Source organism: Vidua macroura, chromosome 14 (assembly GCF_024509145.1).
Source record: "Vidua macroura isolate BioBank_ID:100142 chromosome 14, ASM2450914v1, whole genome shotgun sequence".
Classification (NCBI taxonomy): domain Eukaryota; kingdom Metazoa; phylum Chordata; class Aves; order Passeriformes; family Viduidae; genus Vidua; species Vidua macroura.
This window is the reverse complement of record NC_071584.1, coordinates 4840364-4854338: the sequence shown is the minus strand read 5'-3', so window position 1 is coordinate 4854338 and position 13975 is coordinate 4840364.

Genomic DNA, 13975 nt, shown 5'->3' with positions numbered 1-13975 from the left:
GCTGCTGAAAAGAAGGGCAGCAGTGAGTTTGTCAAGAAACAAGAATATAGGCAGCTGCCTGTGCTTGGCAAGGAGCAGCTGCTGCATTCTTGCACTTGCCTTCCTTCAGTGCGCACAGAAGCCCGCTGCTCTGCTGCTTGGTTTTTCCGCATTCAGTCAATTGCACAGGATTGAAGCTGGGGCAGGCTGTTCAGCTTTGCTGCTTTTCAGCATCTCAGCTGCCCTTCTGCTCTGTGACAGCTCTCCAGGTTTCTTGCCTTCTCCAGGCTGCAACGTGCCCGCTACTACCCAGAGCTGGGCAGGAGTGGGCAGAGAGAACGCTCATATGCCAGCAGTTTGCGGCTTGCCCAGGAAAGTGCAGTGTCCTTGGAATGTGCAGCAAATCCAATTTCTTGGCAAGTCCGGGGGAAGTGAGCAGTGCTGGTACACTTTCACCTTGAGAAATGGAGTTGGAAAGCTTTTCGCTAAGATGTAGGCGACTAGAGAGGCAGAATACGGAGCTCCGGCGCTGGCCGAAGGGAAGTGCCGCTTCCCGGCGTCTTTCGGCAAAAGCGGCGCTCCGGAGCGCACCGCTGCCGCTCCAGTCAGCTGTGCGCGAAGTAGCCGCTTCTTCGCCTCCGGCAGCCGGAGATCGCGGTAGCTTGAATAGGCGAAGAATAAAGCTGCGAAGAAGCCGGCTTGTGCGCGAACCTTGCAGACAGCTGCAGGATGGTGGCTGCCGCTCTCCTGCCTGTTGAATTCACTTCTGGCATGCGAGTGGAAGGTGTTCCAGGACAACTTTCCTGGGTTTTGACGTAGTCCTGCTGCATCCCTCCTTGGAAATTCTTGCTGCTCCCCGGAGGCTCCGAGATGCAGAGAACACGATGGCAGCTGCTGAAAAGAAGGGCAGCAGTGAGTTTGTCAAGAAACAAGAATATAGGCAGCTGCCTGTGCTTGGCAAGGAGCAGCTGCTGCATTCTTGCACTTGCCTTCCTGCAGTGCGCACAGAAGCCCGCTGCTCTGCTGCTTGGTTTTTCTGCATTCAGTCAATTGCACAGGATTGAAGCTGGGGCAGGCTGTTCAGCTTTGCTGCTTTTCAGCATCTCAGCTGCCCTTTGGCTCTGTTACAGCTCTCCAGGTTTCTTGCCCTTGCCAGGCTGCAACCTGCTGGCTAGTACCCAGAGCTGGGCAGGAGTGGGCAGAGAGCACGCTCATATGCCAGCAGTTTGCGGCTTGCCCAGGAAAGTGCAGTGTCCTTGGAATGTGCAGCAAATCCAATTTCTTGGCAAGTCCGGGGGAAGTGAGCAGTGCTGGTACACTTTCACCTTGAGAAATGGAGTTGGAAAGCTTTTCGCTAAGATGTAGGCGACTAGAGAGGCAGAATACGGAGCTCCGGCGCTGGCCGAAGGGAAGTGCCGCTTCCCGGCGTCTTTCGGCAAAAGCGGCGCTCCGGAGCGCACCGCTGCCGCTCCAGTCAGCTGTGCGCGAAGTAGCCGCTTCTTCGCCTCCAGCAGCCGGAGATCGCGGTAGCTTGCATAGGCGAAGAACGAAGCCGCGAAGAAGCCGGCTTGTGCGCGAAGCTCGCAGACTGCTGCAGGACGGTGGCTGCCGCTCTCCTGCCTGTTGAATTCACTTCTGGCATCCGAGTGGAAGGTGTTCCAGGACAACTTTCCTGGGTTTTGACGTAGTCCTGCTGCATCCCTCCTTGGAAATTCTTGCTGCTCCCCGGAGGCTCCGAGATGCAGAGAACACGATGGCAGCTGCTGAAAAGAAGGGCAACTGTGAGTTTGTCAAGAAACAAGAATATAGGCAGCTGCCTGTGCTTGGCAAGGAGCAGCTGCTGCATTCTTGCACTTGCCTTCCTTCAGTGCGCACAGAAGCCCGCTGCTCTGCTGCTTGGTTTTTCTGCATTCAGTCAATTGCACAGGATTGAAGCTGGGGCAGGCTGTTCAGCTTTGCTGCTTTTCAGCATCTCAGCTGCCCTTCTGCTCTGTGACAGCTCTCCAGGTTTCTTGCCTTCTCCAGGCTGCAACGTGCCCGCTACTACCCAGAGCTGGGCAGGAGTGGGCAGAGAGCACGCTCATCTGCCAGCAGTTTGCGGCTTGCCCAGGAAAGTGCAGTGTCCTTGGAATGTGCAGCAAATCCAATTTCTTGGCAAGTCCGGGGGAAGTGAGCAGTGCTGGTACACTTTCACCTTGAGAAATGGAGTTGGAAAGCTTTTCGCTAAGATGTAGGCGACTAGAGAGGCAGAATACGGAGCTCCGGCGCTGGCCGAAGGGAAGTGCCGCTTCCCGGCGTCTTTCGGCAAAAGCGGCGCTCCGGAGCGCACCGCTGCCGCTCCAGTCATCTGTGCGCGAAGTTGCCGCTTCTTCGCCTCCGGCAGCCGGAGATCGCGGTAGCTTGCATAGGCGAAGAACGAAGCCGCGAAGAAGCCGGCTTGTGCGCGAAGCTCGCAGACTGCTGCAGGACGGTGGCTGCCGCTCTCCTGCCTGTTGAATTCACTTCTGGCATGCGAGTGGAAGGTGTTCCAGGACAACTTTCCTGGGTTTTGACGTAGTCCTGCTGCATCCCTCCTTGGAAATTCTTGCTGCTCCCCGGAGGCTCCGAGATGCAGAGAACACGATGGCAGCTGCTGAAAAGAAGGGCAGCAGTGAGTTTGTCAAGAAACAAGAATATAGGCAGCTGCCTGTGCTTGGCAAGGAGCAGCTGCTGCATTCTTGCACTTGCCTTCCTTCAGTGCGCACAGAAGCCCGCTGCTCTGCTGCTTGGTTTTTCTGCATTCAGTCAATTGCACAGGATTGAAGCTGGGGCAGGCTGTTCAGCTTTGCTGCTTTTCAGCATCTCAGCTGCCCTTCTGCTCTGTGACAGCTCTCCAGGTTTCTTGCCTTCTCCAGGCTGCAACGTGCCCGCTACTACCCAGAGCTGGGCAGGAGTGGGCAGAGAGCACGCTCATATGCCAGCAGTTTGCGGCTTGCCCAGGAAAGTGCAGTGTCCTTGGAATGTGCAGCAAATCCAATTTCTTGGCAAGTCCGGGGGAAGTGAGCAGTGCTGGTACACTTTCACCTTGAGAAATGGAGTTGGAAAGCTTTTCGCTAAGATGTAGGCGACTAGAGAGGCAGAATACGGAGCTCCGGCGCTGGCCGAAGGGAAGTGCCGCTTCCCGGCGTCTTTCGGCAAAAGCGGCGCTCCGGAGCGCACCGCTGCCGCTCCAGTCATCTGTGCGCGAAGTAGCCGCTTCTTCGCCTCCGGCAGCCGGAGATCGCGGTAGCTTGCATAGGCGAAGAACGAAGCCGCGAAGAAGCCGGCTTGTGCGCGAAGCTCGCAGACTGCTGCAGGACGGTGGCTGCCGCTCTCCTGCCTGTTGAATTCACTTCTGGCATCCGAGTGGAAGGTGTTCCAGGACAACTTTCCTGGGTTTTGACGTAGTCCTGCTGCATCCCTCCTTGGAAATTCTTGCTGCTCCCCGGAGGCTCCGAGATGCAGAGAACACGATGGCATCTGCTGAAAAGAAGGGCAGCAGTGAGTTTGTCAAGAAACAAGAATATAGGCAGCTGCCTGTGCTTGGCAAGGAGCAGCTGCTGCATTCTTGCACTTGCCTTCCTTCAGTGCGCACAGAAGCCCGCTGCTCTGCTGCTTGGTTTTTCTGCATTCAGTCAATTGCACAGGATTGAAGCTGGGGCAGGCTGTTCAGCTTTGCTGCTTTTCAGCATCTCAGCTGCCCTTTGGCTCTGTTACAGCTCTCCAGGTTTCTTGCCTTTGCCAGGCTGCAACCTGCTGGCTAGTACCCAGAGCTGGGCAGGAGTGGGCAGAGAGCACGCTCATCAGCCAGCAGTTTGCGGTTTGCCCAGGAAAGTGCAGTGTCCTTGGAATGTGCAGCAAATCCAATTTCTTGGCAAGTCCGGGGGAAGTGAGCAGTGCAGGTACACTTTCACCTTGAGAAATGGACTTGGAAAGCTTTTCGCTAAGATGTAGGCGACTAGAGAGGCAGAATACGGAGCTCCGGCGCTGGCCGAAAAGAAGTGCCGCTTGCCGGCGTCTTTCGGCAAAAGCGGCGCTCCGCAGAGCACCGCTGCCGCTCCAGTCATCTGTGCGCGAAGTAGCCGCTTCTTCGCCTCCGGCAGCCGGAGATCGCGGTAGCTTGCAAGAGGCGAAGAATAAAGCCGCGAAGAAGCCGGCTTGTGCGCGAAGCTCGCAGACAGCTGCAGGATGGTGGCTGCCGCTCTCCTGCCTGTTGAATTCACTCTGGGCATGCGAGTGGAAGGTGTTCCAGGACAACTTTCCTGGGTTTTGACGTAGTCCTGCTGCATCCCTCCTTGGAAATTCTTGCTGCTCCCCGGAGGCTCCGAGATGCAGAGAACACGATGGCAGCTGCTGAAAAGAAGGGCAGCAGTGAGTTTGTCAAGAAACAAGAATATAGGCAGCTGCCTGTGCTTGGCAAGGAGCAGCTGCTGCATTCTTGCACTTGCCTTCCTTCAGTGCGCACAGAAGCCCGCTGCTCTGCTGCTTGGTTTTTCTGCATTCAGTCAATTGCACAGGATTGAAGCTGGGGCAGGCTGTTCAGCTTTGCTGCTTTTCAGCATCTCAGCTGCCCTTTGGCTCTGTTACAGCTCTCCAGGTTTCTTGCCTTTGCCAGGCTGCAACCTGCTGGCTAGTACCCAGAGCTGGGCAGGAGTGGGCAGAGAGCACGCTCATCTGCCAGCAGTTTGCGGCTTGCCCAGGAAAGTGCAGTGTCCTTGGAATGTGCAGCAAATCCAATTTCTTGGCAAGTCCGGGGGAAGTGAGCAGTGCAGGTACACTTTCACCTTGAGAAATGGAGTTGGAAAGCTTTTCGCTAAGATGTAGGCGACTAGAGAGGCAGAATACGGAGCTCCGGCGCTGGCCGAAAAGAAGTGCCGCTTGCCGGCGTCTTTCGGCAAAAGCGGCGCTCCGCAGAGCACCGCTGCCGCTCCGGTCATCTGTACGCCAAGTAGCCGCTTCTTCGCCTCCGGCAGCCGGAGATCGCGGTAGCTTGCAAGAGGCGAAGAATAAAGCCGCGAAGAAGCCGGCTTGTGCGCGAAGCTCGCAGACAGCTGCAGGACGGTGGCTGCCGCTCTCCTGCCTGTTGAATTCACTCTGGGCATGCGAGTGGAAGGTGTTCCAGGACAACTTTCCTGGGTTTTGACGTAGTCCTGCTGCATCCCTCCTTGGAAATTCTTGCTGCTCCCCGGAGGCTCCGAGATGCAGAGAACACGATGGCATCTGCTGAAAAGAAGGGCAGCAGTGAGTTTGTCAAGAAACAAGAATATAGGCAGCTGCCTGTGCTTGGCAAGGAGCAGCTGCTGCATTCTTGCACTTGCCTTCCTTCAGTGCGCACAGAAGCCCGCTGCTCTGCTGCTTGGTTTTTCTGCATTCAGTCAATTGCACAGGATTGAAGCTGGGGCAGGCTGTTCAGCTTTGCTGCTTTTCAGCATCTCAGCTGCCCTTCTGCTCTGTGACAGCTCTCCAGGTTTCTTGCCTTCTCCAGGCTGCAACGTGCCCGCTACTACCCAGAGCTGGGCAGGAGTGGGCAGAGAGCACGCTCATCTGCCAGCAGTTTGCGGCTTGCCCAGGAAAGTGCAGTGTCCTTGGAATGTGCAGCAAATCCAATTTCTTGGCAAGTCCGGGGGAAGTGAGCAGTGCTGGTACACTTTCACCTTGAGAAATGGAGTTGGAAAGCTTTTCGCTAAGATGTAGGCGACTAGAGAGGCAGAATACGGAGCTCCGGCGCTGGCCGAAGGGAAGTGCCGCTTGCCGGCGTCTTTCGGCAAAAGCGGCGCTCTGGAGCGCACCGCTGCCGCTCCAGTCATCTGTGCGCGAAGTAGCCGCTTCTTCGCCTCCGGCAGCCGGAGATCGCGGTAGCTTGCATAGGCGAAGAACGAAGCCGCGAAGAAGCCGGCTTGTGCGCGAAGCTCGCAGACTGCTGCAGGACGGTGGCTGCCGCTCTCCTGCCTGTTGAATTCACTTCTGGCATCCGAGTGGAAGGTGTTCCAGGACAACTTTCCTGGGTTTTGACGTAGTCCTGCTGCATCCCTCCTTGGAAATTCTTGCTGCTCCCCGGAGGCTCCGAGATGCAGAGAACACGATGGCAGCTGCTGAAAAGAAGGGCAGCAGTGAGTTTGTCAAGAAACAAGAATATAGGCAGCTGCCTGTGCTTGGCAAGGAGCAGCTGCTGCATTCTTGCACTTGCCTTCCTGCAGTGTGCACAGAAGCCCGCTGTTCTGCTGCTTGGTTTTTCCGCATTCAGTCAATTGCACAGGATTGAAGCTGGGGCAGGCTGTTCAGCTTGGCTGCTTTTCAGCATCTCAGCTGCCCTTCTGCTCTGTGACAGCTCTCCAGGTTTCTTGCCTTCGCCAGGCTGCAACGTGCCCGCTACTACCCAGAGCTGGGCAGGAGTGGGCAGAGAGCACGCTCATATGCCAGCAGTTTGCGGCTTGCCCAGGAAAGTGCAGTGTCCTTGGAATGTGCAGCAAATCCAATTTCTTGGCAAGTCCGGGGGAAGTGAGCAGTGCTGGTACACTTTCACCTTGAGAAATGGAGTTGGAAAGCTTTTCGCTAAGATGTAGGCGACTAGAGAGGCAGAATACGGAGCTCCGGCGCTGGCCGAAAAGAAGTGCCGCTTGCCGGCGTCTTTCGGCAAAAGCGGCGCTCCGCAGAGCACCGCTGCCGCTCCGGTCATCTGTACGCCAAGTAGCCGCTTCTTCGCCTCCGGCAGCCGGAGATCGCGGTAGCTTGCAAGAGGCGAAGAATAAAGCCGCGAAGAAGCCGGCTTGTGCGCGAAGCTCGCAGACAGCTGCAGGACGGTGGCTGCCGCTCTCCTGCCTGTTGAATTCACTCTGGGCATGCGAGTGGAAGGTGTTCCAGGACAACTTTCCTGGGTTTTGACGTAGTCCTGCTGCATCCCTCCTTGGAAATTCTTGCTGCTCCCCGGAGGCTCCGAGATGCAGAGAACACGATGGCAGCTGCTGAAAAGAAGGGCAACTGTGAGTTTGTCAAGAAACAAGAATATAGGCAGCTGCCTGTGCTTGGCAAGGAGCAGCTGCTGCATTCTTGCACTTGCCTTCCTTCAGTGCGCACAGAAGCCCGCTGCTCTGCTGCTTGGTTTTTCTGCATTCAGTCAATTGCACAGGATTGAAGCTGGGGCAGGCTGTTCAGCTTTGCTGCTTTTCAGCATCTCAGCTGCCCTTCTGCTCTGTGACAGCTCTCCAGGTTTCTTGCCTTCTCCAGGCTGCAACGTGCCCGCTACTACCCAGAGCTGGGCAGGAGTGGGCAGAGAGCACGCTCATATGCCAGCAGTTTGCGGCTTGCCCAGGAAAGTGCAGTGTCCTTGGAATGTGCAGCAAATCCAATTTCTTGGCAAGTCCGGGGGAAGTGAGCAGTGCTGGTACACTTTCACCTTGAGAAATGGAGTTGGAAAGCTTTTCGCTAAGATGTAGGCGACTAGAGAGGCAGAATACGGAGCTCCGGCGCTGGCCGATAAGAAGTGCCGCTTCCCGGCGTCTTTCGGCAAAAGCGGCGCTCCGGAGCGCACCGCTGCCGCTCCAGTCATCTGTGCGCGAAGTAGCCGCTTCTTCGCCTCCGGCAGCCGGAGATGGCGGTAGCTTGAATAGGCGAAGAATAAAGCTGCGAAGAAGCCGGCTTGTGCGCGAACCTTGCAGACAGCTGCAGGATGGTGGCTGCCGCTCTCCTGCCTGTTGAATTCACTTCTGGCATGCGAGTGGAAGGTGTTCCAGGACAACTTTCCTGGGTTTTGACGTAGTCCTGCTGCATCCCTCCTTGGAAATTCTTGCTGCTCCCCGGAGGCTCCGAGATGCAGAGAACACGATGGCAGCTGCTGAAAAGAAGGGCAGCAGTGAGTTTGTCAAGAAACAAGAATATAGGCAGCTGCCTGTGCTTGGCAAGGAGCAGCTGCTGCATTCTTGCACTTGCCTTCCTTCAGTGCGCACAGAAGCCCGCTGCTCTGCTGCTTGGTTTTTCCGCATTCAGTCAATTGCACAGGATTGAAGCTGGGGCAGGCTGTTCAGCTTTGCTGCTTTTCAGCATCTCAGCTGCCCTTCTGCTCTGTGACAGCTCTCCAGGTTTCTTGCCTTCTCCAGGCTGCAACGTGCCCGCTACTACCCAGAGCTGGGCAGGAGTGGGCAGAGAGCACGCTCATCAGCCAGCAGTTTGCGGTTTGCCCAGGAAAGTGCAGTGTCCTTGGAATGTGCAGCAAATCCAATTTCTTGGCAAGTCCGGGGGAAGTGAGCAGTGCAGGTACACTTTCACCTTGAGAAATGGAGTTGGAAAGCTTTTCGCTAAGATGTAGGCGACTAGAGAGGCAGAATACGGAGCTCCGGCGCTGGCCGAAGGGAAGTGCCGCTTGCCGGCGTCTTTCGGCAAAAGCGGCGCTCCGGAGCGCACCGCTGCCGCTCCGGTCATCTGTACGCCAAGTAGCCGCTTCTTCGCCTCCGGCAGCCGGAGATCGCGGTAGCTTGCAAGAGGCGAAGAATAAAGCCGCGAAGAAGCCGGCTTGTGCGCGAAGCTCGCAGACAGCTGCAGGACGGTGGCTGCCGCTCTCCTGCCTGTTGAATTCACTCTGGGCATGCGAGTGGAAGGTGTTCCAGGACAACTTTCCTGGGTTTTGACGTAGTCCTGCTGCATCCCTCCTTGGAAATTCTTGCTGCTCCCCGGAGGCTCCGAGATGCAGAGAACACGATGGCAGCTGCTGAAAAGAAGGGCAACTGTGAGTTTGTCAAGAAACAAGAATATAGGCAGCTGCCTGTGCTTGGCAAGGAGCAGCTGCTGCATTCTTGCACTTGCCTTCCTTCAGTGCGCACAGAAGCCCGCTGCTCTGCTGCTTGGTTTTTCTGCATTCAGTCAATTGCACAGGATTGAAGCTGGGGCAGGCTGTTCAGCTTTGCTGCTTTTCAGCATCTCAGCTGCCCTTCTGCTCTGTGACAGCTCTCCAGGTTTCTTGCCTTCTCCAGGCTGCAACGTGCCCGCTACTACCCAGAGCTGGGCAGGAGTGGGCAGAGAGCACGCTCATATGCCAGCAGTTTGCGGCTTGCCCAGGAAAGTGCAGTGTCCTTGGAATGTGCAGCAAATCCAATTTCTTGGCAAGTCCGGGGGAAGTGAGCAGTGCTGGTACACTTTCACCTTGAGAAATGGAGTTGGAAAGCTTTTCGCTAAGATGTAGGCGACTAGAGAGGCAGAATACGGAGCTCCGGCGCTGGCCGATAAGAAGTGCCGCTTCCCGGCGTCTTTCGGCAAAAGCGGCGCTCCGGAGCGCACCGCTGCCGCTCCAGTCATCTGTGCGCGAAGTAGCCGCTTCTTCGCCTCCGGCAGCCGGAGATGGCGGTAGCTTGAATAGGCGAAGAATAAAGCTGCGAAGAAGCCGGCTTGTGCGCGAACCTTGCAGACAGCTGCAGGATGGTGGCTGCCGCTCTCCTGCCTGTTGAATTCACTTCTGGCATGCGAGTGGAAGGTGTTCCAGGACAACTTTCCTGGGTTTTGACGTAGTCCTGCTGCATCCCTCCTTGGAAATTCTTGCTGCTCCCCGGAGGCTCCGAGATGCAGAGAACACGATGGCAGCTGCTGAAAAGAAGGGCAGCAGTGAGTTTGTCAAGAAACAAGAATATAGGCAGCTGCCTGTGCTTGGCAAGGAGCAGCTGCTGCATTCTTGCACTTGCCTTCCTTCAGTGCGCACAGAAGCCCGCTGCTCTGCTGCTTGGTTTTTCCGCATTCAGTCAATTGCACAGGATTGAAGCTGGGGCAGGCTGTTCAGCTTTGCTGCTTTTCAGCATCTCAGCTGCCCTTCTGCTCTGTGACAGCTCTCCAGGTTTCTTGCCTTCTCCAGGCTGCAACGTGCCCGCTACTACCCAGAGCTGGGCAGGAGTGGGCAGAGAGCACGCTCATCTGCCAGCAGTTTGCGGCTTGCCCAGGAAAGTGCAGTGTCCTTGGAATGTGCAGCAAATCCAATTTCTTGGCAAGTCCGGGGGAAGTGAGCAGTGCTGGTACACTTTCACCTTGAGAAATGGAGTTGGAAAGCTTTTCGCTAAGATGTAGGCGACTAGAGAGGCAGAATACGGAGCTCCGGCGCTGGCCGATAAGAAGTGCCGCTTCCCGGCGTCTTTCGGCAAAAGCGGCGCTCCGGAGCGCACCGCTGCCGCTCCAGTCATCTGTGCGCGAAGTTGCCGCTTCTTCGCCTCCGGCAGCCGGAGATCGCGGTAGCTTGCATAGGCGAAGAACGAAGCCGCGAAGAAGCCGGCTTGTGCGCGAAGCTCGCAGACTGCTGCAGGACGGTGGCTGCCGCTCTCCTGCCTGTTGAATTCACTTCTGGCATCCGAGTGGAAGGTGTTCCAGGACAACTTTCCTGGGTTTTGACGTAGTCCTGCTGCATCCCTCCTTGGAAATTCTTGCTGCTCCCCGGAGGCTCCGAGATGCAGAGAACACGATGGCAGCTGCTGAAAAGAAGGGCAGCAGTGAGTTTGTCAAGAAACAAGAATATAGGCAGCTGCCTGTGCTTGGCAAGGAGCAGCTGCTGCATTCTTGCACTTGCCTTCCTTCAGTGCGCACAGAAGCCCGCTGCTCTGCTGCTTGGTTTTTCCGCATTCAGTCAATTGCACAGGATTGAAGCTGGGGCAGGCTGTTCAGCTTTGCTGCTTTTCAGCATCTCAGCTGCCCTTCTGCTCTGTGACAGCTCTCCAGGTTTCTTGCCTTCTCCAGGCTGCAACGTGCCCGCTACTACCCAGAGCTGGGCAGGAGTGGGCAGAGAGAACGCTCATATGCCAGCAGTTTGCGGCTTGCCCAGGAAAGTGCAGTGTCCTTGGAATGTGCAGCAAATCCAATTTCTTGGCAAGTCCGGGGGAAGTGAGCAGTGCTGGTACACTTTCACCTTGAGAAATGGAGTTGGAAAGCTTTTCGCTAAGATGTAGGCGACTAGAGAGGCAGAATACGGAGCTCCGGCGCTGGCCGAAGGGAAGTGCCGCTTGCCGGCGTCTTTCGGCAAAAGCGGCGCTCCGGAGCGCACCGCTGCCGCTCCAGTCAGCTGTGCGCGAAGTAGCCGCTTCTTCGCCTCCGGCAGCCGGAGATCGCGGTAGCTTGAATAGGCGAAGAATAAAGCTGCGAAGAAGCCGGCTTGTGCGCGAACCTTGCAGACAGCTGCAGGATGGTGGCTGCCGCTCTCCTGCCTGTTGAATTCACTTCTGGCATGCGAGTGGAAGGTGTTCCAGGACAACTTTCCTGGGTTTTGACGTAGTCCTGCTGCATCCCTCCTTGGAAATTCTTGCTGCTCCCCGGAGGCTCCGAGATGCAGAGAACACGATGGCAGCTGCTGAAAAGAAGGGCAGCAGTGAGTTTGTCAAGAAACAAGAATATAGGCAGCTGCCTGTGCTTGGCAAGGAGCAGCTGCTGCATTCTTGCACTTGCCTTCCTTCAGTGCGCACAGAAGCCCGCTGCTCTGCGGCTTGGTTTTTCTGCATTCAGTCAATTGCACAGGATTGAAGCTGGGGCAGGCTGTTCAGCTTTGCTGCTTTTCAGCATCTCAGCTGCCCTTTGGCTCTGTTACAGCTCTCCAGGTTTCTTGCCCTTGCCAGGCTGCAACCTGCTGGCTAGTACCCAGAGCTGGGCAGGAGTGGGCAGAGAGCACGCTCATATGCCAGCAGTTTGCGGCTTGCCCAGGAAAGTGCAGTGTCCTTGGAATGTGCAGCAAATCCAATTTCTTGGCAAGTCCGGGGGAAGTGAGCAGTGCTGGTACACTTTCACCTTGAGAAATGGACTTGGAAAGCTTTTCGCTAAGATGTAGGCGACTAGAGAGGCAGAATACGGAGCTCCGGCGCTGGCCGAAGGGAAGTGCCGCTTCCCGGCGTCTTTCGGCAAAAGCGGCGCTCCGGAGCGCACCGCTGCCGCTCCAGTCATCTGTGCGCGAAGTAGCCGCTTCTTCGCCTCCGGCAGCCGGAGATCGCGGTAGCTTGCATAGGCGAAGAACGAAGCCGCGAAGAAGCCGGCTTGTGCGCGAAGCTCGCAGACTGCTGCAGGACGGTGGCTGCCGCTCTCCTGCCTGTTGAATTCACTTCTGGCATGCGAGTGGAAGGTGTTCCAGGACAACTTTCCTGGGTTTTGACGTAGTCCTGCTGCATCCCTCCTTGGAAATTCTTGCTGCTCCCCGGAGGCTCCGAGATGCAGAGAACACGATGGCAGCTGCTGAAAAGAAGGGCAGCAGTGAGTTTGTCAAGAAACAAGAATATAGGCAGCTGCCTGTGCTTGGCAAGGAGCAGCTGCTGCATTCTTGCACTTGCCTTCCTGCAGTGTGCACAGAAGCCCGCTGTTCTGCTGCTTGGTTTTTCCGCATTCAGTCAATTGCACAGGATTGAAGCTGGGGCAGGCTGTTCAGCTTGGCTGCTTTTCAGCATCTCAGCTGCCCTTCTGCTCTGTGACAGCTCTCCAGGTTTCTTGCCTTCGCCAGGCTGCAACGTGCCCGCTACTACCCAGAGCTGGGCAGGAGTGGGCAGAGAGCACGCTCATATGCCAGCAGTTTGCGGCTTGCCCAGGAAAGTGCAGTGTCCTTGGAATGTGCAGCAAATCCAATTTCTTGGCAAGTCCGGGGGAAGTGAGCAGTGCTGGTACACTTTCACCTTGAGAAATGGACTTGGAAAGCTTTTCGCTAAGATGTAGGCGACTAGAGAGACAGAATACGGAGCTCCGGCGCTGGCCGATAAGAAGTGCCGCTTGCCGGCGTCTTTCGGCAAAAGCGGCGCTCCGGAGCGCACCGCTGCCGCTCCAGTCATCTGTGCGCGAAGTAGCCGCTTCTTCGCCTCCGGCAGCCGGAGATCGCGGTAGCTTGAATAGGCGAAGAATAAAGCTGCGAAGAAGCCGGCTTGTGCGCGAACCTTGCAGACAGCTGCAGGATGGCGGCTGCCGCTCTCCTGCCTGTTGAATTCACTTCTGGCATGCGAGTGGAAGGTGTTCCAGGACAACTTTCCTGGGTTTTGACGTAGTCCTGCTGCATCCCTCCTTGGAAATTCTTGCTGCTCCCCGGAGCCTCCGAGATGCAGAGAACACGATGGCAGCTGCTGAAAAGAAGGGCAGCAGTGAGTTTGTCAAGAAACAAGAATATAGGCAGCTGCCTGTGCTTGGCAAGGAGCAGCTGCTGCATTCTTGCACTTGCCTTCCTTCAGTGCGCACAGAAGCCCGCTGCTCTGCGGCTTGGTTTTTCTGCATTCAGTCAATTGCACAGGATTGAAGCTGGGGCAGGCTGTTCAGCTTTGCTGCTTTTCAGCATCTCAGCTGCCCTTTGGCTCTGTTACAGCTCTCCAGGTTTCTTGCCCTTGCCAGGCTGCAACCTGCTGGCTAGTACCCAGAGCTGGGCAGGAGTGGGCAGAGAGCACGCTCATATGCCAGCAGTTTGCGGCTTGCCCAGGAAAGTGCAGTGTCCTTGGAATGTGCAGCAAATCCAATTTCTTGGCAAGTCCGGGGGAAGTGAGCAGTGCTGGTACACTTTCACCTTGAGAAATGGAGTTGGAAAGCTTTTCGCTAAGATGTAGGCGACTAGAGAGGCAGAATACGGAGCTCCGGCGCTGGCCGAAGGGAAGTGCCGCTTCCCGGCGTCTTTCGGCAAAAGCGGCGCTCCGGAGCGCACCGCTGCCGCTCCAGTCATCTGTGCGCGAAGTAGCCGCTTCTTCGCCTCCGGCAGCCGGAGATCGCGGTAGCTTGCATAGGCGAAGAACGAAGCCGCGAAGAAGCCGGCTTGTGCGCGAAGCTCGCAGACTGCTGCAGGACGGTGGCTGCCGCTCTCCTGCCTGTTGAATTCACTTCTGGCATGCGAGTGGAAGGTGTTCCAGGACAACTTTCCTGGGTTTTGACGTAGTCCTGCTGCATCCCTCCTTGGAAATTCTTGCTGCTCCCCGGAGGCTCCGAGATGCAGAGAACACGATGGCAGCTGCTGAAAAGAAGGGCAACTGTGAGTTTGTCAAGAAACAAGAATATAGGCAGCTGCCTGTGCTTG